This window comes from Dendrobates tinctorius, unplaced genomic scaffold (assembly GCF_039654945.1).
Source record: "Dendrobates tinctorius isolate UK_male_01 unplaced genomic scaffold, ASM3965494v1 ptg000019l, whole genome shotgun sequence".
Classification (NCBI taxonomy): Eukaryota; Metazoa; Chordata; class Amphibia; order Anura; family Dendrobatidae; genus Dendrobates; species Dendrobates tinctorius.
In genome coordinates, this window is record NW_027361687.1 from 83,636,319 (window position 1) to 83,659,161 (window position 22,843).

Below are 22,843 nucleotides of genomic sequence, written 5' to 3' on the forward strand. Positions count from 1 at the left end.
TACTGTGTGACCTGTTTTCTTATTCATGATCTCCACCCTAATCTTTTCCTTTTTTCTTTCAGAATCGTTAATCTTCACCCCATGTCTCTCACTGATCACCTCTGACTCCATACACGGTAATGTATATGGTTCATTTGGCAGCAGTAACCGCATTACAACCCTCAACACCAACATACACATTGGGAGGTAATTTTTTGAGCATCATATATACAGAAATGAATATACCCATTTGTTAGTAGTTCCCATCTCTCATTTATTATACCTGAGGCTCTGTGCTTCACCACATAATGGTGCTGTATATCTCACACAGACACCTAGGCAGCTAACCAATTCCCCTTAATTAGCATATCTAATTATATTGCATAGTTAACATTCACACATTTGTATGAGACTAACTTCCCCTAATCACTTGGGTCTTATACACACAGTGGCATCTTTTGTCTTCCTGATCTCCCCCTGGCCCTATTGTTCAGCCCACAACATAAGGTGTTTTTTTTTTTTTTCTCTCCTATCCTGTGCAGCTTACACAGCTGGTGTTAATTTCTCTCCCCTGCCCTACTGTGTAAGCTCATTTCTCTCCGGTCAGGTGACCGCTGTGGTGCACTCCAGGTCTGCATTTAAACCCGGAAGTGCTCACTCCTCACAGCGTCTTCCACACAGGGCAGCCAGACCACAGATCAGGGCTTCACCAGGTAAATAGAGCAGGAGATGAGGTGCATGCCAGACTCCTGTCATTTAACTCTTCACACTTTTCTTTCTTTTTACAGCGCAATTCAATTCTAGAGGTTGTATACCCACTGCTATCAGCGCTGTCTTCACTCCTTATTTTAGTGACCCTAGAGGTCCCTTTTCTGAAGCCCTATGCTGTACAGGTATATTTATCTTCAATCAACCTATTCCTTGTCTCCCTCTTGTATTTCACTGGTTGATAGGCCATTTATTTTGCAGCTGCCTGTTCTAATTTTGGACAGCTCAGTCCACATACGCTTTCCAGATGCCAGCCATTTAACATTTCCACTGGCCATCCAGGTATTCCATCTTAGACCTTTTTTTCAGTCTATATGACCACACATAGTTGGTTCTGTGCTGCTATATGACTGCCATATACATTGTGTCACATCTATTGCATTTAATTAGAACCTCCATTTTGCTTTTAGACTCTCTACTTTGTCCTTCTTTTGGCTACCATTGCAAGGATTTATTTATTTCAGGTATTGGTGTGACTTCTATTCCTAGCCATCTTGGAAGCACTAGATTGCACATGTATGAGATATCGCTATACCTGTATCCTTCAAAGCACAAGGGCGCACCATACTATTACAAGTTATTATCTGTTGTAATTCCTTCTATGCTCAACAATACTCACTTATAGGATCCCTCTTCCTTAACGACCAGCACAGCACTTTTGGAGTTACCATCGCCTGACTCAGCAAAGCACCCTTGGATAGTACCTCTACTAGCCATCTCTCTCTCTCCTTTGAATTTTTGATGAAGTTGGAACATATATTTTTGTCATGTCTTTTGTTAGTATGTATTTCTGTGATGATGCGGATAGCAATTAACGCCTTGTTTTTGTTCTTTTTCTGTATGTATATTTCAGTAAACGAGATTTTTCTGATGAAGGTCCTATGCTGGACCGAAAACGTTTAAACCTGTCTGGATGCACAAAATAAGTGTCTGAATATTAAACATATTGAGTGCCAAGATTTTTGATTGATGGGTTGGATACCCGACTTGAGCACCAACAACCAAACTATTCCTGAGTGCCGTGCTCTCTTTATATGAGAGAAGAAATATCCCCTATATAGCATTCATAACCTCAATAGGGTGGGTATAAGGGTTGCAGTGCTGCAAGTGCTGACCACGGGTGTCAACGTAAGGGCTGTGCTCTCACCTCTTGCCCGACGGGAGCAGTTTCACTGCTCGCTTCTTCCAGGGGCATGTACAGTGACGGATGGTGGTATATTTAAATAGAGGGTGTCCGTCAATGATAGGTTATCCCCTGGTATTATTATATAGCGCCATTACTTCCATGGTGCTGTAAATGAGAAGGGGAATTACATATAAAGCTATAGATATCGTTAACAGTAAACAAATTCACAATGACAGACTGGTACAGAGGGGAGGGGCCCTCTCCTTGCAGACTTACATTCTACGGGATAGTGGGGAAGAGACAGAAGGTCGGGGGTGCAGCAGCTCTGGTGGTGATGAGGCAGCAGTATGGTCATTGCAAGCTGTAAGCTTTCCTGAAAAGATGGGTTTTCAGGTTCCGTTTGAAGGATCCGAGGGTGGTGGATAATTGGATGTATTGAGGCATGGCTTTCCAGAGGATAGGGAATATTCGGGAGCAATCTTGGAGGCGGTTGTGTGAGGAACGAATAAGTGTGGAGGAGAGTAGGAGGTCTTTGGAGGATTGAAGACTACGTGATGGAAGATATTGGGAGATTATTTCAGAGATATAGGGAGAGGAAAGGTTGTGGATGGCTTTGTAAGTCAGTCAGTGTTAGCAGTTTGAACTGGATTAGTTGGGAAATTGGGAGCCAATGGAGGGATTTGCAGAGGGGAGAGACAGGGGAGTAGCGAGGAGAGAGGTGGATTAGTCGGGCAGAATTGAGGATAGACTGGAGTGGTGCAAGAGAGTTAGCAGGGAGGCCACAGAGCAGAGTGTTGCAGTAGTCAAGGTGGGAGATGATGAGGGCATGTACATGAGTGTTAGTAGATTGAGGATTGAGAAAGGGACGGATTCTGGAAATATTTTTGAGTTGGAGGTGAAAGGAGGTGGCATGAGATTGGTCGTGTGGTTTGAAGGACAGGCCAGAGTCGAGAGTTACTCCGAGGCAGCGGATTTCAGGTGATGCCGTTTACCATAATAGATCGAGTAGGGAAGATACGCGAGATGAAGGGAAGATAATGAGTTCAGTTTTGTCTACGTTGAGTTTTAAGGAATTGAGAGGTGAAAAAGGAGGATATGGATGATATACACTCCAGGATTCTGGACAGCAGAGAGGAGAATCTGGGCCAGAGAGGTAGATCTGAGTGTCATTTGCATACAGGTGCTACTGGAAGCCATGGGACTTTATGAGTTGTCCTAGGCCAAGAGTATAGATGGAAAAAAGTAGGGGTCCCAGGACAGCCTTGAGGAATCCAACAGAGAGGTGGTGGGATGAGGTAGTGTGGGAGTGGGAAACGCTGAATGTGTGGTCAGAAAGGTATGAGGAAAACCAGGACAGGGCAAGGTCTTTGATGCCAAGGGAAGAAAGAATCTGTAGCAGTAGGCAGTGGTCAACTGTGTCAAAGGCAGAGGACAGGTCAAGAAGGAGGAGGATGGAGAACTGTTAGCTTTGGCTTTGAGTAAGTCATTAGTAATTTTGGTCAGTTTGAGTGGAGTGGTGGGGGCGGAAGCCAGATTGCACAATGTCAAGAAGGGAGTTAGATGAGAGGTGGGAGGAAAGTTGAGCATGGACAAGCTGTTCAAGGAGTTTGGAAGCTAACGGGAGCAGTGATATGGGGCGATAGCTGGGCATAGCAGTTGGGTCAAGGTTTGATTTTTTTTGAGGATGGGTGTTATGGTGGCATGTTTGAAAGCAGGGGGGAAGGTACCAGAAGTTAGGGATAAGTTGAAAGAGATGGGTTAGGGCTGGAATGATCATGTTAGTGAGGATGGGGAGCAGGTGGGAAGGGATGGGGTCAAGTGCACAGGTGGAGAGGCGTGATTTGGAAAGGAGATGAGTAAGCTCTTCTTCGGTGATGTTGGAGAGGGAGGTTATTAGGGAAGGGCAGAGGTCTGGTATGTGGAGCGGTTGGGGTGGTGGAACTGTAAAGGTATGCCTTGTTTGATTAATCTTGTTTTTGAAGTAGGTGTCAAAGTCCTCAGCAGAGATGAGGGGAGTTGGAGGTGGCATTGGTGGGCAGAGGAGAGCGTTGAATGTGCTGAACAGTTGTTTTGGGTTGTGGGATAATGAAGATACAAGGTTTGTGAAATAGGTCTGTTTAGCAGAGGTGAGGGCTGATTTAAAGGCAAGTGTAGCTTGTTTGAAAGCAGTGAAGTTGTCTGGCAGGCGTGTTTTCTTCCAACACCACACCCACGACCCTGAATGCTTGTTGAAGTTTTTTGGTGAGGTTGTTGTGCCAGGGTTGCCTATTGGTTTGTCACACTTTGCCATGCATGAGAGAAGCGACTGAGTCTATGGCTGATGTGAAGGTGGCGCTCTAGAAAGCAGTGGCACTGTCCGTGTTGTGGAGTGAAGATATTGAGGACAGAGGTGGAAGAGAGTCTGAGAGTCTGTGGATGTCTAGGTGTGCAAGGTTTCTGCGAGGATGTGCTAGTGGCTGGACATGGGGGGCAGGTGAGTAGATAGTGGTCAGATAGGGGGAAGGGAGAGGTTGTGAGATTAGATAGGGAACAGAGGCGGGTGAAGATAAGGTCTAATGTATGTCCATCAAGGGTGGCTGTGGAGGACCACTGAGTAAGTCCAAAGAATGAGTTAAGTGATAGGAGTTTGGAGGCTGCTGGCTGGTGGGTGTCAATGGGGATGTTTAAGTCCCCCATGATGATGGTGGGGATGTCAGCAGAGAGAAAGTGGAGGAGCCAGGTGGAGAATTGGTCGATGAAGGCAGTGGCTGAGCCCGGTGGTCGGTATATGACAGCCATTTGGAGATTAGAGGTAGAGTAAATACGGACAGAGTGAACCTCGAAAGAAGGGAGGATAAGGGAGGGTGGGGGTTGGATAGGGTTGAAGGAGCAGTTGTTTTTTTAGAAAGGAAGAAACCCACTCCTCCACCTTGTCTGTTGCCAGGGCGAGGAGTGTGGGTAAAGTGGAGGCTGCCATAACTCAGTGCAGCCAGGGAGGCTGTGTCAGGGGGTGTCAGCCAGGTCTCACTGTGGGCCAGGAAGGAAAGGTTGGAGGCGGTAAAGAGGTCGTGGATCACATGGAGCTTGTTGCAGATGGAGCGAGCATTCCAAAGTGCTCCAGAAAGAGGGTGCGGGAGGGAGGGGGTCAGTGGCACAGGTTTTAAGTGTGAGGGATTGTGGTAGTTTCTCTTAGTGTGAGAAAGATAGGGGTGAGGATTAGTGGGATGTATGAGGCAGGAGGGGCCAGGATTGGGGGATATGTCACCAGCAGTGAGAAGCAGAGAAAGGGAAAGCAGGTGGGTGAAGGAGAGTGATCGTCTTGTATTGTATTTTAGTAGGAGAGGACTGAGGTTAAGCAGTATGGCTGCAGATAAAGCGAGGTGGAGGTGTAAGAGAGAGGGGGAGATAATTATTTGGTTCGAGGGTGCAGGGGTTTGGGGATAGCGAAGGAGTGTGAAGATTAGTGGAGCAAAAACTGTGATGGCAAATGGGAGCATGGTTAAAAAGCAGGGTAAAAAAAACCAAACAAGTAAGAAAGCAGTGGTTAGTCTTACTGTCTGACCCATTTCTGGACCATTTCTGGTATATTGCTCATGTATCACTTCAAATGATGTCACGTGTCACCAAGGTCATATCTGACCTGCTCTGTTCAACTTAGACCATTCAAATGTCCATGAAATGAAGCCAGGTGAGTGAGTGATGGAGGAGAGGGCTGGAAGACTGTTCACAGCAGGGGGCAATTAACAGATTGCAGTTAATGGGACATTTGACTAGCATCAAAGTTGAAGAAAGAGGTGGGATAAGATGGAAGGATGGAAGGTGTGAGAAGCACCAAGGTGTGTCTCTATCCATGGGTTTGGAACATATACGATTGTATATGATGGCTTGGCTGTAGATAATAGAGTTCTTTGTGTTTTGGATGGAAACTGTCCTATTTAAGGTATGTTGGACGGTCAATTGATCGCCTCAGAAAGACCTTTTTGAATCAGGGCTACCATTATGGTTAGGATTAGGGGTATGTTCGGGCTAGGGTTAGAATTGGAGAGTTTCCACTGTTTAGGTACATCTGGGGGTCTCCAAACGCGACATGGTGCCACCACTGATTCCAGACGATTGTGTTCAAAAAGTCAAATGATGCTTCCTCCCTTCTGAGCCCTGCCATGCACCCAAACAATGGATTTTCCCATGGAGGAAAATCTTATCTTCAGGGGTAAGTGTTCAGTGATACTCCAGATGATTAAATCTTAACCCCTTAGTGACAGAGCCAATTTGGTACTTAATGACCAAACCAATTTTTACAATTCTGACCTATCAGTTAATGAGGTTACAGCTCTTGAACACGTCAACATATCCCACTGATTGAGATGGTTTTTCATTACATACTGTACTTCATGTTAGTGGAAAAATGTCTTCGATATAAATTGCATTTATGAAAAAATGTACATTTGGTGAAAATTTTGCAATTTTCAAACTTTTAATTGTTTTTACACTTAAATCAGAGTGGTGTCACACAAAATAGTTAAATATTTACCACATATCTACTTTACATCAACACACTTATGGAAACATAATTAGGATAAATAGTTATAAATAGTTAGGACGTTATAAGCATTAAACATTGACCAGTGATTTCTTATTTTCCAACAAAAGTTACAAAACCATTTTTTTTTAGGGACCACCTCACATTTGAAGCAAGTTTGAGGGGTCAATATAACAGAAAAAACGAAAAAGTGACACTAATCTAAAAACTGCACTCCTTAAGGTGCGCAAAACCACATTTAGGAAGTTTATTAACCCTTCAGGTGCTTCACAAGAACTAAAGCAATGTGAAAGAAAAAAATTAACATCTTACTTTTTTTTTATAACCTTTTTTTATTTTCATAAGGTTATCAGGAGAAAATGGACCCCAAAAGAGCCAATTACTACGTGTTTCGGAATAACAGAATTGGCTCTTTCTGCACTCTGTATTATCACGTGACCGCCTGAAGTACGTGATTCTGACATCACGAAGGTCCTGGCAGGTCCTGGAGGTGCTTGCTCCGAACCTCCAGTATGTGCTCTGAACTTCTGGCATTGCGAGCGTCTGTCACCGGCCGGGACAGCGCTCTAAGTGCCGCATTGAACACCACGGACTATGCATCACTGGATCTGAGATAAGTGACTTGAGCTTTGAAATGCGTACCTTTCTGAGGTACTATGAAGTGTGAACTATCATTATCATAAAGCGTTACAGAATCTTTTTTAACGCATCACCCTACTGGATCTACTTACCGCCATTACTTGAAGCATTATGCGCATCATCTTGCCTTTTTTCTACTGACATCTAAGGTGTTATGTGCATCACCCTACTGGATTTACTTACTGCCGATACCTGAGGTATTATGTACTGTGAATCATCACCATTATTATAAATTGTTGCAAAATTTCATCTATTTTTTTTTTATTTTATTCTGAGCAGCGTATCAAGAGGTTTTTGAGTCTGAAGAGGTTTGTGTTTTCTGAGAAAAGGTATTGGCCTACGTCCATGTGTTATTTAGCACAAGTCATTATAAAGGTATAGTCACTCATCTGCACATTTACCTCTTAAACTAGCAACTACAGTACCTCTACTTGAGGCATCCACTAAAACAGGGGGCTCGGTATCCAACTCCTCTTCATAAACCGTATTAAGACATTTTTCCATAGAGGGGCGCACGCTATAATGGTCCTATGCATATGATCCCTCTAAATGTAGCATTTGTCACTTGATAAAAGTATTAACATTGTTTTTTTCTGCCTTAATACTAATTATTACCCTCTCCTTTTTCGTGTAACCCTCCACACCTTATATCTGATTCTACCCACAAACTAAACATAGATGAGATCCATTTACAGTGTAACCCTCCGCACCTTATATCTGATTCTACCCACAACCTAAACATAGATGAGATCCATTTACAGTGTAACCATCTGCACCTTATATCCGATTTTATCCACGACCCAAACATACATGAGACTCATCTACAGGTAATTATTAATAGCACTTTGTATCCTTAGTGCAGGTATATCTTCTACTTATTTAAATTCTATATCCCTAGGTGGTTTAGGCCTTTACTTGCTGCTGATTCAAAGTGTTTACAATAGCGCCGCTAATTTCATTTAATTGCAATATTTACTTATGTATAAATGCCCTTGCTCTTTCATCTCCTTTGTAGACCTAAATGCAAAATTATCTCCTGCAATGTGAGAGGCATGAACTCTAAAATTAAAAGTGCACTTGTGCTTAATCTTCTAAAGCTCTATTCCCTTAAGCTTATACTTTTGGAAAAGACTCATCTATAATAAGCTAAAATATTGGTTCTCGAACAAGCTTTTGAGGTATCAATCTAACATGCCACCTGCTCTAGTCATACTAGAGGGTTCACCATTTTGGTGACCAAAACTACTCTGTACAATTTGTTTATAACAGATCCAGATCAATCCGGGTGGTCAGTTTATCATTCTTCATAGTACACTGTATAAGCAGCTACTGACTGTACTCTACGTATTTTACCTCCCCTTGCTTCTATTCTGCATGCTATTATGCCCCGATAGTCAATACGGATTCAGGTCTCGTCTTACAGTTGGGGGATTTTTTGCTCGCCGCTGTCTGCCGCATCATATGTCAGTGACATTCAGCCAGCAGAGGGCGTGGCGCACCCTAACTACATCACCGCGCCCTCTGCAGCCTGAACGTCACGGACAGAGGACGCTGCACACAGCGGCGAGCAGCGATGGACCGGGGCCGAATACTTTCGAAAGGCACTGTATATATACACACACACATATACATACATACACACATATGCATATGTTAGGTTCGACTGATTGCCTGAGGAGTCTACTAGCAAATGGAACAGTGCTACACATTCTAGGAATGCAGTATACATTGGAGTCTAAAGTGCTTCAACTATAATACAATTTTAATAACACACAGTTATATGACAAATAATAGTAAAGGGTAATTATAAATCACATGGGTCCATACATGACCAAATCATACTCAGTATATATACACATGTAACAAACATTGGATTTATTTTTATTAACTGGTCATCAGACTGCCCTACTGTAAGTAGAAAATGACATTATAGATATACTGTACATCTAGATAGAAATTTGAATTTCACCATGCATAACTCAGTGGCTCATTCACAAATGTTCACTGATTCACTCATAAAGAAAACCTTAAATGGCTTTGATTGGCACTGTTCCCTGTTACCAACACTTTAGTTAATTGGGAATATTCACTAAGTACTCCTAAAATAAAATGATGAATGATGCTGTTCCTTGGTGAATGAGGAATTCCCATGCAGTCTACATACATGACTATTGATTACTACTATTTCTGCACTACATTCCCATTAGAGCAGGGGTGGGGAACCTCAGGCCCGCAAAGAACTTTTTGTGGGCCCTGGGCAGACTACTGGGAACCTATTTTGGAGCTGTTTTTTCCTTTCTGGGACTTGTTGCACTCTTCTGTGCAACCTTTTGGTATCTAACATGCATCTGGGTATTTTGTTTTCAAGATTACTGGGAACCCCAGTACTAGGACAGACACTTAGGAGTAGTTTTTAGTAGAGAGAAAACTAGCATGAGCTCATTATATGTACAAAAAAGTAATACAATACCAGCACTACCAGATAAGGCCCATAATCAAGTGGCGCACCTGGAAAGACGGAAATGACATTTTATTTATTTTACTCATTTATATGGTTACAGCCTATATAATGGAGGCTGTTTGGCACAAGGTCTGTGAGTTGGGAGGGAGAAGGACTCCTGCGTATGTGGCTCCAGACCGAGCTTGAGTGCTGGACACTACCCCAGCCTGTGTGCTCACAGGCCTGGCAGAGCAGAGCCCTGCTATGGACATTTATGCTTTGATTCTGCCTGATCTAAAGGCGGTTTACTTTTTGTTTGTGCTTCTGAGTTTACGAAGCAATAAACCCACATGAACTTTTTAAAGGAACGTGCCTCCTGTTTTCCTCCTGTCACAACAGAGTGAGTCCAACCCCTACACCTTGATTACCCTTTACTGCATCTGCTTCTGGTGAATATAGCACTAATAGTGCTAGTGGTATCCTTCTTAAACAGACATGCTTTAAATTTGTGGTGCTGGTATTGTATTACCCTTCTGTACCTGTAGTGAGCTCATGCTCATCTACTCTAGCCTAAAAACTTTCTAAGTGCTGATACCAAAACTGTAGAATAATATTAGTAATACTGTGGATTGATATTGGTTTTTATGCATTTAATTGCTGCTGTGTATACATAAAGCAGTTTAGCTTCACATTGCATTTTGTATGAATGCTACGCACTTTCTACATTCTTGTGTACATTAAATTTATCATGTATATGAGCCTTAACTAATCTGTATGGAATCATTTTTTGTATAATTATTAGGCCAATAATGTTATTCATTGCTTGAGGTCTCAAGGCACTCCAGTTTGGGTGCACCCAAGTCCCAGAGTCAAGGTCTGCTTTTGTATCAGACATTTGGGGCTTTTTAAATCTTTTTATTTTGCTTTTGACTTGTTATTGTCAATTGTTAAACATTACGCCCTTAAAGTAATGACTACACCACCCCATCCCAAGAATGATTATGCCCACCCCAGTAATGGCTATGGCCTTCCAGTCCAACAAATAAATACCTACAGTGAAGAGTAAAAGGATAACAATGTTTTCAACTTTTGCCTTTCAGAATCCATATCTCATTATCAACTTCTGCTTTGAACTTGAGACTGTCATCATTTTATAGACAAAAATCAATAGACTGGCTGCCACATCCACACAGAAAACAGGTGTTAACAGGTGCTTACCAAGAGTAGCCATCTCCATATATCAGAAATCTACAGTGCTACTTCACTTGACTATTTAAGGAGATGGCTATTCGGGGCGTGTCCTGCTGGTGGATGGGGCGAGACGTCCATTGCAGAGCTCCTAGGGACATCTGAAGAAGCGCCGATTTAAAGCGACTATCTGGAGGCATCCAGTATTGGAAAATCCTTCCTTGGACTTCAGGCATCCCCCCTGGACCGTGGGGATATTTCCCTATATTCACCTTCTTAACAGAATACAGGAGAGTAGGAGTGCAGCCTGCAGTGGGGAAGCAGCGGTGAAGCCTGAGTCTCCGGTGATCCGGAGCACATAGCAAGTCACCCTGTTTTAAAGAGGGCATACTGACTGGAAGAGGCCTCCTCCTAGCCTACTAGATTCGGGCTCCCTCCTTGAATAATTTGAGACTCTGCAAGTCGGGTTTTGCGACTTATCCAAGTTGATTTAAGAGAAAATCATCGGCGGTGGGAGAGGCTAAAGGATCCGGCTCCTGAACGACAACCGCAGCTAAATCCAGGACTCGCTGTGAACTGCTGCCTGCCACGTGTACCTGCAGTTTGAGACTGCACGGGAGCCTGTTCCCCTGGATCTGGACCATCCCTCTGAACAATTTAAGACCGGGCACGCCGAGATCTGGTGAGTTTTCGGAAAGTTCTACACTAAAATCATCGGAGGTGTCAGGAGCTGGAGGAGCCGCTTCTTTGTACCAGCTCATATAAGACAACCGAGGCTGCTTCTTGGATCCACTATGGATTTTTGGCTGTAACGGACATCTGTGTTGGTAGATCACTCGGGAGCCTGTCCCTTTGGGTCTGAACAGCCCATGGGAGAGATTTAAGACCGGGCACGCCGAGAACTGGTGAGTTTTCGGAAAGTTATACACTAAAATCATCGGCGGTGTCAGGAGCTGGAGGAGCCCGTTCTTTGTGCCGGCTCTTGAACAACGGCAGTGGCTGTTTCTTGGATCCGCCGTATTTCCTGGGCAACCACGGGCATCTGCAACTCTGGATCCAACGGGAGCCTGCTTATCCAGATAAAGATCATCTCCCTGAACAATTCAAGACCAGGCACATCGAGATCCTTTGAATATTCAGAAAGTTCTTTGCTAAAATCGGTGGAGTAAGGAGCTGCAGGAACCGATTCATAGCCGTGGCCACCGCCCCCTAGATCCGCCGCTGAAGTTTGAATACAGTGGACATCCCCGACTTTGGATCAGGTGAGAGCCTGTTTCATTGAACTTGGACCTCCCCCCCCCCCCGAGTGTTTTGGGCTTGGGCACGCCAGGCTCCATTGATTTTTCAGAGAATTCTTTATTAAAGCCATCGGTGGTGGGAGGTACTGAGGGAGCCGGATCTTGACTGACGGCGGCTGCTGTTTCGGGACCCGCCGTGAGTTTCTGCTGCAGCGACCACCTGTGGATTATTACTGTGGATCTGGCTGGTTCCTCTGGGCTCTTTGCAGACAGGGGCGCCGGGTTTGATAGCCTCCTTGTGAGAAACAGATTGAAATCGTCGGCGGTTGGGGCTTTTATAATAACCGGCTCTTGAGCCATAGCCGCGCCGGTTTCCTTGACACGCAATATTTTTTTATGTTTATTGTGGATATATGCTACTCTGAATTAGGAGGGATACCTTTCAAGAATTGGGTCCTTCTTCTATGGGGTTTGGGATTTGATACTCAGGAAAATCATTACAGTCCTTAGTTGTGGGGAATTGTTTCTCCTAAATAAGATGATTTTCAGAGTCATCGCATTCATTGATACTATCTGTGACCTTGAGTCTTAGGTCGTGCCAGGGACTAAAGAGATTATTTTAGGCTAATTTTATGTTGGATACTTCTCTTTTGGGTTGGGATTTATTAAAGTACTATTTTCTCCCACATAGGTTAATCAATATTGTATTTGGCTCATATTTGTTTCTAAAAAGCTTTGGTCTATAGATTCTTATTCTTTGAACCATTTTACTTTAAAATTGAGGAGCTTCCAGGTAGAGTAAAAGTGATTTTGTTCGCTTATTTGGGAGTTTTTTTTCAACACTGCTGTTTGATAATTTTAAAATGAGTCAAAGAAATACTAAACCGAAGCAACAAAGACAAATCTGGATCAAGGAAAGACACTACTAAATTGGATGAGGCTGTACTTATTAGCCCCCCTTCTTCCCTGATATCTCCCAGAATTTCAATTGATCAAAAAGGAGATGTGAATAAGATACTGCTACAGGAACTCGATAGTATCCAAGTAGAAATGGATATCTCTGCTGCTAGTAAACAAACTAAAAGAAAAGGAGGTAACAAGGGAGGTAAATCCATTTTGTCTGAATCTGATGAGGAGTTCTATGAAACTTCTCCTTCTGAAAGTCCTGATAAAAGTAGGCCCAGGTTGGAAAAGAGTGTTTAATTGGAAGATGACTCAGTAAAATCTCTTAAAGAGCTAATTGTGGCTATGGATAAAAAATTAGAACTTACTCTTAGTAAGCATACTGAGCTTTTTCAGACTAATTTAAAGGTGATGAATACCAGAATTGATAAAAACGAAAAAAAGATAGAGACCTTAGAAAAATCTTCAGTCTCTATGCAAAAGGAACAAACGAATACTAAAAAAGAGGTACAGTTTTTACGTAACAAGGTGGCTGACCTTGAGGATCGTAGCAGAAGGAATAATATTAAAGTAAGGGGTATCTCGGAAAAGATAACTCAAAATAATCTACAAAACTATATGTCAAAGAACTTTTGGTTAAAATTTTACCCTCCATTCCGGACATGGAATTAATGATAGACAGGATCCATAGACTCCCCCGCCCACAATCTGTACCGTCTGAACTTCCCAGAGACATAATTTTAAGGTTTCATTTTTTTTCCACTAAAGAAAAGCTTTTAAATTACCTTAAAATTAATAAGCAGTTTCCTCAACCATTTGACCATATTAAAATATTTGCTGACCTCTCTAAAGAGACAATCCAACTAAGGAAAAACTTTAATGAGGTCACCACACTTCTATGAAAAAAAGGGGTAATATACAGGTGGGGTTTTCCAGTAAAACTCTTGATTAATCATGAGGGAAGAGTTGTTTCAATTTCTTCTGTCAAAGAGGGTATGTCCTTCATTGCAACGTTGAATAAAGAAGGGGGACCGCCTGGATGAATGCAAGGATATATTTCGTTATGTCTCCATATTCTAACATGCAGAGGCCCTGAGAGGCTTTCAAGAACTTTCCCAGTTAAGGAAGAGTATCTGTAAGTTACAGAGTCTTCCTCTTTATTTGTATTTTTCTATTTTTGTATCTTTACATTTTTGTACTATATTTATGGTTAAGATTTTATCGTTTAACGGGAGAGGCTTAAATAGCCCAGTCAAAAGGTATTATACATGGAAGGAGATTAGGAACAGTAAGGCAGATGTTATTTGCCTTCAAGAGGTCAAATTAGCTAAAGAGGGACATCCCAAGATTGAAAACAAAAACTTTCCGTATATTTTTAAATCTTTAAACGAAAAAAAAAAGGCAGGAGTACTTATTCTAATTAAAAACACAGTTTCATTTGAACTCATTAGTGAATATTCTGACCATGCAGGGAGGTACTTAATTCTAATTTGTTTGATTGACAATCACCTTACTACAATAGTAAATATTTATGCACCCAGTGATGGGCAAATGCGATTTTTTAATGATTTGGATAAAAAAGTTGAAGAGGTTAAGAGAGGCACTACTGTTCTGATTGGAGATTTTAATATTGTTCCAAATGGTTTAATTGATTCAACTTCTCCCACTAGGTCTTCATTCCCAGAGCTTAAACAATGGCTTAGTAATCACGAGTATCTTGATGTTTTTAGATGTTTGAATAAGTCTTCTCGAGAATACACCCATTTTTCTGAGGCACGTAAAACCTTTTCCAGGATCGACCTTTTCTTGGCAGATTCTCTCTCAATTTCAAAGTTTAAAAAGATAGATATTCTTCCCAGATCTTTCGCGGACCATTCCCCGATCGTTGCCGAGATAATTTTGGGAAGCTGGAATAAACCATGCTTTTTATGGAAGTGTGATTCCGCGCTTTTTTTTTAATCCAGATTCAAAGAAAGAAATTGAAATAGCTTTAAAAAATTATTTTACAGAGAATGATATTGATATGAGTCCTTTTACAATCTGGAACGCTCATAAAGCAGTAATTAGAGGAGTCATGATTTATTTGACATCTACTAAGAAAAAGCAAAATAGGGAAAAAATTTACAAAATTACAATTGGATCTCAAAAATAAAGAAGAAATATTACAGAAATCATCTTTACCCCCACTTAATATCCACTCAGAAATTCTTCAATTAAGATTGGAATTAAGGTCAGCTTTATTTGACGAATATGACAAATTTGCCAAGTCCATGAAATCTAATTATTACTCGTCATTCAATAAACCCAACAAAACTTATGGCCCAAAAATTTAGAGCAATGAGAATTAGAAGTAAGATCAATAAAATAAAACACAATGGATCTCTCTTGGAACATCCTAAAAAAATTGTCGATGCCTTCGCAACATATTATTCCTCCATATATAACCTTAAACTTGATGCTCATACTCCACAACCTGATAGTACAGGGATAGATGACTTAAACCCTCTGGATTTACCAAAAATTAGTCAGCAGCAGTTAACTAGTCTTGAAGCTCCATTTTCTACACCTGAGGTTATGGAAGCCATCAAGTCTCTTAAAAAGAAAAAATCACCTGGCCCTTATGGTTACTCTATTTGTCTCGAATGTTTAATGAAGTGACTCGGGTTGGTGAATTCCCACCTGAGATGCTACGAGCCAATATAACTGTAATACCTAAAGGAGATTTAGAGTAAGTAAAAAAGTTACAGACCTATTTCCTTAATAAATACGGATGTAAAAATCTTTTCAAAGATTATTGCAAGTAGATTAAAGAAAATTCTCCCTAACATAATCCACAAAGAGCAACTTGGCTTTATCGAAGGGCGTCAGACTAGTGATGGAACAAGAAGAACTTTTAATATTATAAATTTTATCAAAAAAAAAAAAAAAAAAAAGAAGAAGATACCATCCCTTCTCCTAGCTCTTGACGCCGAAAAGGCTTTTGATAGAGTCAGTTGGGATTTTTTAATAGCCACCTTAAGAAAATTTGGTTTTAACGACAATGTAATAAAGATGATTATGGCATTATATACCTCTCCTTCTGCAACGGTTTATGCTAATAACCACGTTTCCAAGCAAATCTTAATCACTAATGGGACTAGGCAGGGGTGCCCTTTGTCTCTCCTTTTATTTGCTTTAATAATGGAACCACTTGCAGAGGCTATTAGAATCATCCATTGAATTCTATAAAAGCAGTTCTGCCAATTTTTGAAAGTTTTTCTAAGGCTTCTTACTATAAAATAAACGAATCTAAGTCCAAAGTTCTAGATTTTTTCTTAAATGACTCAACTGTTTTAGGTATTAAAAGTATTTCCCAATACGAATGGGAAAAAGAGGCCATTTCATACCTGGTAGAGCTTAATATGCAGAATATAACTAAAATTTCGCAGAACGAGTTAAATAATTTTTCAAAACATGAGATTTCCTGGTTAGGAAGAAACGTTCTATTTAAATTATTTACCCTTCCGAAAGTCCTCTATATTTTTAGAGCAATCCCACTTTTCATTCCTTTGAAATATTTCAGGCGGCTACAATCTATTGTTAACAAATTTATCTGGAAAGGAAAGAGAGCCAGGGTAGCTTCTCATATTAATGAGAAGTAAACAGGACGGCGGATTAGCTCTTCCCAATTTAGTTTATTATTATTCTAATTTGATTAAACAATCCCTTTTCTGGATTAACACACATAATATCCCAGCATTGGGGGAAATTGAGAGATTTCAAGTCAAAAATATTTCATTGTTAAGGTTGATCTTGGATTGTCTTACGTCTTCAACTCCAATACAATATGATTCTCCAACAATCTCAGCTACTTTGGTAGCATGGAAACAATTGGCTAAGCCTCAAATTCAGAAAAATAAAAATCGAAGATATGAGCAGCTCAAGAATGTTTCTTTGAGATTTTTTGGTTTACTAATAAATAAGGAACTACCGACTTCTTGGAAAAAATCCAATATTAAAATAGTAGGTGATCTACATAAATAGTAAAAAATTTAAAAACAAAACGTTAATGTCTCAATTTGGATTTTCTCCTTCGGATTTAACTCTTGTTTCTTTACTGAAGAAACATATCTTGAAATTCTTGAGAAAGAAATCATATTACTGAGGCTACTAGCTGATTATTATGTAACTATGAGAATAAGCTTTACTGGAAAATGAGTAATATTTACGAGCTTTTAAATAATCCTGAAATCTCAGAGAAAACATTGTTTATGATAAACTGGGAGAAAGATCTAAATGTGCAGATCCCTCTAGAACAGTGGAAACAAGCCTTTCAACTCACGTATTCATCTAACATATGTGCTTCCTTGCATGATTCATTTTACAAATTAGTTTCTAGGTGGTATTTTACCCCTATAAGACTAGCCAGAATCTTTCCAGGCAGGTCTCCTGATTGCTGGAAAGAATGCGGTTTTCCAGGTACCTTGCTACATGTATTTTGGGAATGCCCTAAGATTAAACCACTGTGGTTAGAAATATTTAAAATAGTCGAAACATTGACCAAACAAAAAATTCCTATATCTCCACAAATGGCATTATTATCTATAAATATTGATGTATTCCATCCTTCTCATATTTCAACGGTTATCCATTTATTTTTGATAACTAAAAACGCCATTGCGTCCTTGTGGAATGAAAATGCAATTCCTAGGGTGAGCGACATTTTGGATAAAATGTCGCTGCATTACTCGTACGAGAAGAGTCATGCTCTGGCAAACGACTATTTTGTAAAATTCGACAAAAGATGGAAATCTTGGGCTGATTTTGCCTCTAGTAGAAATATGTCTTGAACTCTATTTATTCTCCTTCCATTGCATAACTAGTAAAATATTATAACAAATTTAAAATTTGGTTGAACAAAGATATCCTCTCTAATGGAAATAGTATCGTGATGTTTATATTACTGTTAGTGTATTATTGCATCTCACTGGATGTTAATATATATAAATATACTACTGTTTATAACTTTAAATACTTAAATTATTTAAGATAGCCCTACTGGTTATTAGTGAAAATATTTTACTGTTATATTGTAATTTACATTGTAATATGATGACATAATATTACTGCTAATATTTGAAAATTCAATAAAGTTTGTTGAACAGGAGATGGCTATTCTTAGTAAGCATCAGTTTTCTGTTTGGATGTGTTTATTATTCCATTAATATGGCAATGTGAGGGCTTGTTTCTCTTGAGACAAGTTGTATTTTTGAACGACACCATTTGTTTTACCATGTCATGTACTAGAAAACGGGAAAAAAATTCCAAGTGCGGAAAAATTGCAAAAAAAAGTGCAATCCCACACTTAATGCCCTAAATGCTAAAATTGACCTGCCATGATGATTCTACAGGTCATTACAAGTTCATAGACACCAGATGCCTAGGTTCTTGTTTATCTAAGGTGTTAAAAAAAAAATTGAGCCATTTTCGAATACCCGTAGAGTCTCCATTTTTAGTAATCTTGGGTTGGGTGAATTTTGTGTGTGCTGTACTGACAATTTTAATACCATTTTGGTGTAGATCCGATCTTTTGATCGGCCGTTATTGCATTTTAATGCAATGTCGCGGCGACCAAAAGAAAAGTAATTCCGTCGTTTTCATTTTTTCTCTCGCTACACCATTTAAAAATCAGGTTAATTTTTTTTTTTTTTTTTTTTTATACATCTTGCGATTCTGAACACGGCGATACCAAATATGTGTATGTTTCATTTTTTTTTATTGTTTCAGTTTGAATGGAGAGAAAGGGGGGTGATTTGAACTTATTTTTTTAAAAACATTTTCCTTTAACTTCTAGCATGCTTCAATAGTCTCCATGGGAGACTAGAAACTGGCACAACTCGATCGGCTCAGCTACATAGAGGCAATAATCAGTTCGCCTTTATGGAGCTGAATTACTGACTTGCCATGAGCGCCGACCACTGGGAGGCGCTTAAAGAAAGCTGGCATTGAAAACAATAGAAGTCTCCAGGAGACCTCGCGTTGTCATGTAGAAGCACCGGTGACCCGCGATCACATCACGAGGGTCACCGGTGAGTATTTCTGGCGAGAATGCCAGAAGCGCCATTTAAATGCCGGTGTCAGCGTTTGACAGCAGCATTTAACTAGCTAATAGGCGCGAGTGGATCGCGATTCCATTCGTGGCTATTGTGGGCGAATGTCAGCTGTTCAAACCAGCTGACATGTCCTGGGAAAGATGTGGGCTAACTGCCGGAACCCACATCAAAAGGAGGGAGTCCGACATCGGCGTAAATATACGCCCGATGTCGGTAAGGGGTTAAATTACAGTAGGCTCCTACCTTACCATATAAATGTAGACTTTAGCCCAAGAAAGGATACACAGAGGCAGGCTCTGAGCAATGAGAATAGCCTTATCGTGGCTGCCGGGGACACATGAATTGGACAATTTATGCACTAAGCATTCCCAATTTTTATAATTATCTAGAGCAGTAACGCAATTGAAAGGTCATATATTTCATGTTTGCATGCTATAGCGCTGTAGAGCGCTACTTTACTTGTTGGTTATATATGGAGATGGCTACTCTTAGTAAGCACCTGTTTTTTGTTTGCGCGTGCCAGTAAGTCTTTTGATATTTATATACTTAGGCTTTCTGAATGAGCACTCCATTCCCAAGTCTCAGGCAATTTTCATTACAGAAGGATCAAACCACCCCATACAAATGTAGGCTTTAGCCCAAGAGAGGATTCACAGGCAGGTTCCCAGCAATGAGAATCACCTTTTCGTGGATAACGGGGACACATGAATTGGACAATTTATGCACTAAGCATTCACAATTTTTCTAATTATCTAGAGCAGTAACGCAATTGAAATGTCATATTTCATGTTTGTATGCTATAGCACTATAGAGTGCTACTTTACTTGTTGGTTATATATGACGATGGCTACTCTTACCAAGCACCTGTTCACATCTGTTTTCGCTTAACATTTGCCAGTTCATGTTTTGATATTAGTATACTTAGGCTCTCTGACTGAGCACTCCACCCCTCAGCTTGAGGATTTTTTTTTTTTTAATTTACAGCAGGATCCTACCTCATAAATAAAGGCATTCACCTAAGAGGATTCACACAGGCAGGTACACAGCTAAGAGAATAGCCTTATCGTGGCAGCTGAGCACACATGAATTGGACAGTTTATGTGCCAAGTATTCTTAATTTTTCAAATTTTATAAAGCAGTAAAGCAATTCAAATGTCATGTGTCCGTAAAGTTATGGTGCACTTTAGACCAGTCACAGAAAAGTATACAGTATACAATAAATCCCCAGATCCGACATCCTTAGACTTTTACTTTTGGGGTGATGTAAAGCAACATGTGTACATTGAACGTATCAACAACATTAATCACTTAAAACAGACAATCACAGACGTTATTCACTCTGTTACACTAGACGTCCTCCTTACCCGTATGTGGCAAGAACTTCACTATCGTTTGGATGTGTGTACGGCAACAAATTGAGCCCACATCGAACTGCACTTAATAGGTATGAAACTGGGAGTTTTTCTTTTATTTGGGGCAGATTTCACATTTCTGTAATTTTTTGCTGCTTTCCAGTAACTGGTCAAAAGTGCAACATGACTTGACGGACACACTGTATTTTGTGTCTGCATGCTACAGTGCTATAGAGTGCTACTTTACTTGTTGGTTATAAATGGAGATGGCTACTCTTAGTAAGCACCTGTTCACATCTGTTTTCTCTTTAGATGTGCCGGTTAATCTTTTGATATTCGTACACTTTTCTTCTCTGACTGAGCACTCCATCCCGCAGTTTCAGGCATTTTTAATTACAGCAGGATCATACCTTCCCATTTATTTGTGGGCTTTGGCCCAATAAAGGATTTACATGCTGTTTCCTAGCAACGAGATTCGAATTAACCTCTTCATGTCCAGTGGCATTTTCGCTTATTGCTCTCCTTCCCAGACCTATAACTTTATTTTTCCGTCAATATGGCCTTGTGAGGGCTTGTTTTTTTGCGAGACGAGTTGTCGTTTTGAACATCACCATCGGTTTTAACATATCGTGCAGCAGAAAATGGGAAAAAAATTCCAAATGAGGTGAAATTGCAAAAAAAAAAAAAAAAAAGTGCAATGGGGGCTTATTTCTTGCACACAGCTGATTTTTTTTTTTTATTTTTTTTTTAAAGGATACCAGTTTGGTGCAGATGCAATCATCTTATCGCCCGTTATCGCCATGTCACAGCGACCAAAAAAAATATAATTGTCATTTCGATTTTTTTTCTCGCTACGCCGATAAGCGATCAGGTTAATACTTAATTTTTATTGATCGATCTGGCAAATTTGAACACGGCGATACCAAATATGTGTATGTTTGATTTTTTATATTGTTAACCCCTTTACTACCAAGGGTGGTTTGCACGTTTTAACTCCCAGGCCAATTTTTACAATTCTGACCACTGTCCCTTTATGAGGTAATAACTCAGGAACGCTTCAACAGATCTAGGCGATTCTTAGATTGTTTTCTCGTGACATTGTACTTCACTTTAGTGGTAAAATTTCTTCGCTATAACTTGCGTTTATTTATGAAAAAAACGGAAATTTGGCGAAAATTTTGCAATTTTCAAACGTTGAATATTTATGCCCTTAAACCAGAGAGTTATGTGACACAAAATAGTTAATAAATAACATTTCCCACATGTCTACTTTCCATCAGCACAATTTTGGAAACAAATTTTTTTTTGTTAGGAAGTTATAAGGGTTAAAAGTTGACCAGCGATTTCTCATTTTTACACCACCATTTTATTTTTAGGGACCACATCACATTTGAAGCCACTTTGAGGGGTCTATATGATAGAAAATACCCAAAAGTGACACCATTCTAAAAACTGCACCCCTCGAGGCGCTCAAAACCACAATCAAGAAGTTTATTAACCGTTCAGGTGCTTCACAGGAATTTTTTGAATGCTTAAAAAAAACAAAAAAAAACAAAAACCATTTAACTATTTTTCACAAAAAAAATTACTTCAGGTTCAATTTTTTTATTTTACCAAGGGTAACAGGACAAATTGCACAATAGCTTTTCCAGACTAACTTCTCCTGAGTACACAGATACCCAATATGTGGGGGGGAACCACAGTTTTGGCGCATGGCAGAGCTCAGAAAGGAAAAGTGCCGTTTGACTTTTTCACTGCAAAATTGGCTGGAATTCAGATCCGATGCCATGTCACGTTTGGAGAGCTCCTGATGTGCCTAAACAGTGGAAAATAGACCCCTCCAAGGAACTTATCTAGATATGTGGTGAGCACATAAATAATTGTGCAAATTGTCCTGAGTACGCTGATACCCCATATGTGGGGGTAAACCATTATTTGGGTGCATGGCAGAGCTCGGAAGGGAAGCAGCGCCATTTGACTTTTTTGGCTGGAATGGAGATCGGATGCCATGTCGTGTTTGGAAAGCCCCTGATGTGCCAAAACAGTGGAAACCCCCCCAATTCTAACTCCAACACATCCCTAGCCCTAACCCTAAATGGGAAAATGGAAATAAAACACTTTTTATTTTATTATTTTTCCCTAACTAAGGGGATGATAAAGTGGGGTTTGATTTACTATTCATGGCGGGTTTTTATTTTTGGCAGCTGTCGCACGCTAAAAGACGCTTTTTATTGTAAAAATAGTTTAGGCATCACCACATTTTGAGAGCTATAATTTTTCCATATTTTGACCCACCGAGTCATGTGAGGTCTTTTTTGCGGGACGAGTTGACGTTTTTATTTGTACCATTTTCGGGCACGTGACATTTTTTGATCGCTTTTTATTCCAATTTTTGGGACCCAGAATGATCAAAAACCAGCGTTTCATGAATTTCTTTTCGGGGGTGCGTTTACACAGTTCCGCGTGTGGTAAAATTGATAAAGCAGTTTTATTCTTCGGGTCAGTACGGTTACAGCGATACCTCATTTGAGCCATTTTTGTGTGTTTTGGCGCTTTTATGCAATTTAAACAATTTTATATAAAAAATATTTTTGCATCG

General features: G+C 40.2%; 1 long non-coding RNA gene across 1 annotated transcript; it reads left to right on the top strand.

Annotated features, from left to right (window-relative positions):
* The first annotated feature begins 636 nt into the window (after positions 1-636).
* On the top strand, positions 637-9,473 carry LOC141083081 (uncharacterized). Its single transcript, XR_012230647.1, has 5 exons — positions 637-692; positions 768-872; positions 949-1,029; positions 1,212-1,284; positions 1,401-9,473. It is a non-coding gene; the product is annotated as an uncharacterized lncRNA (long non-coding RNA).
* Positions 9,474-22,843: the final 13,370 nt, after the last annotated feature.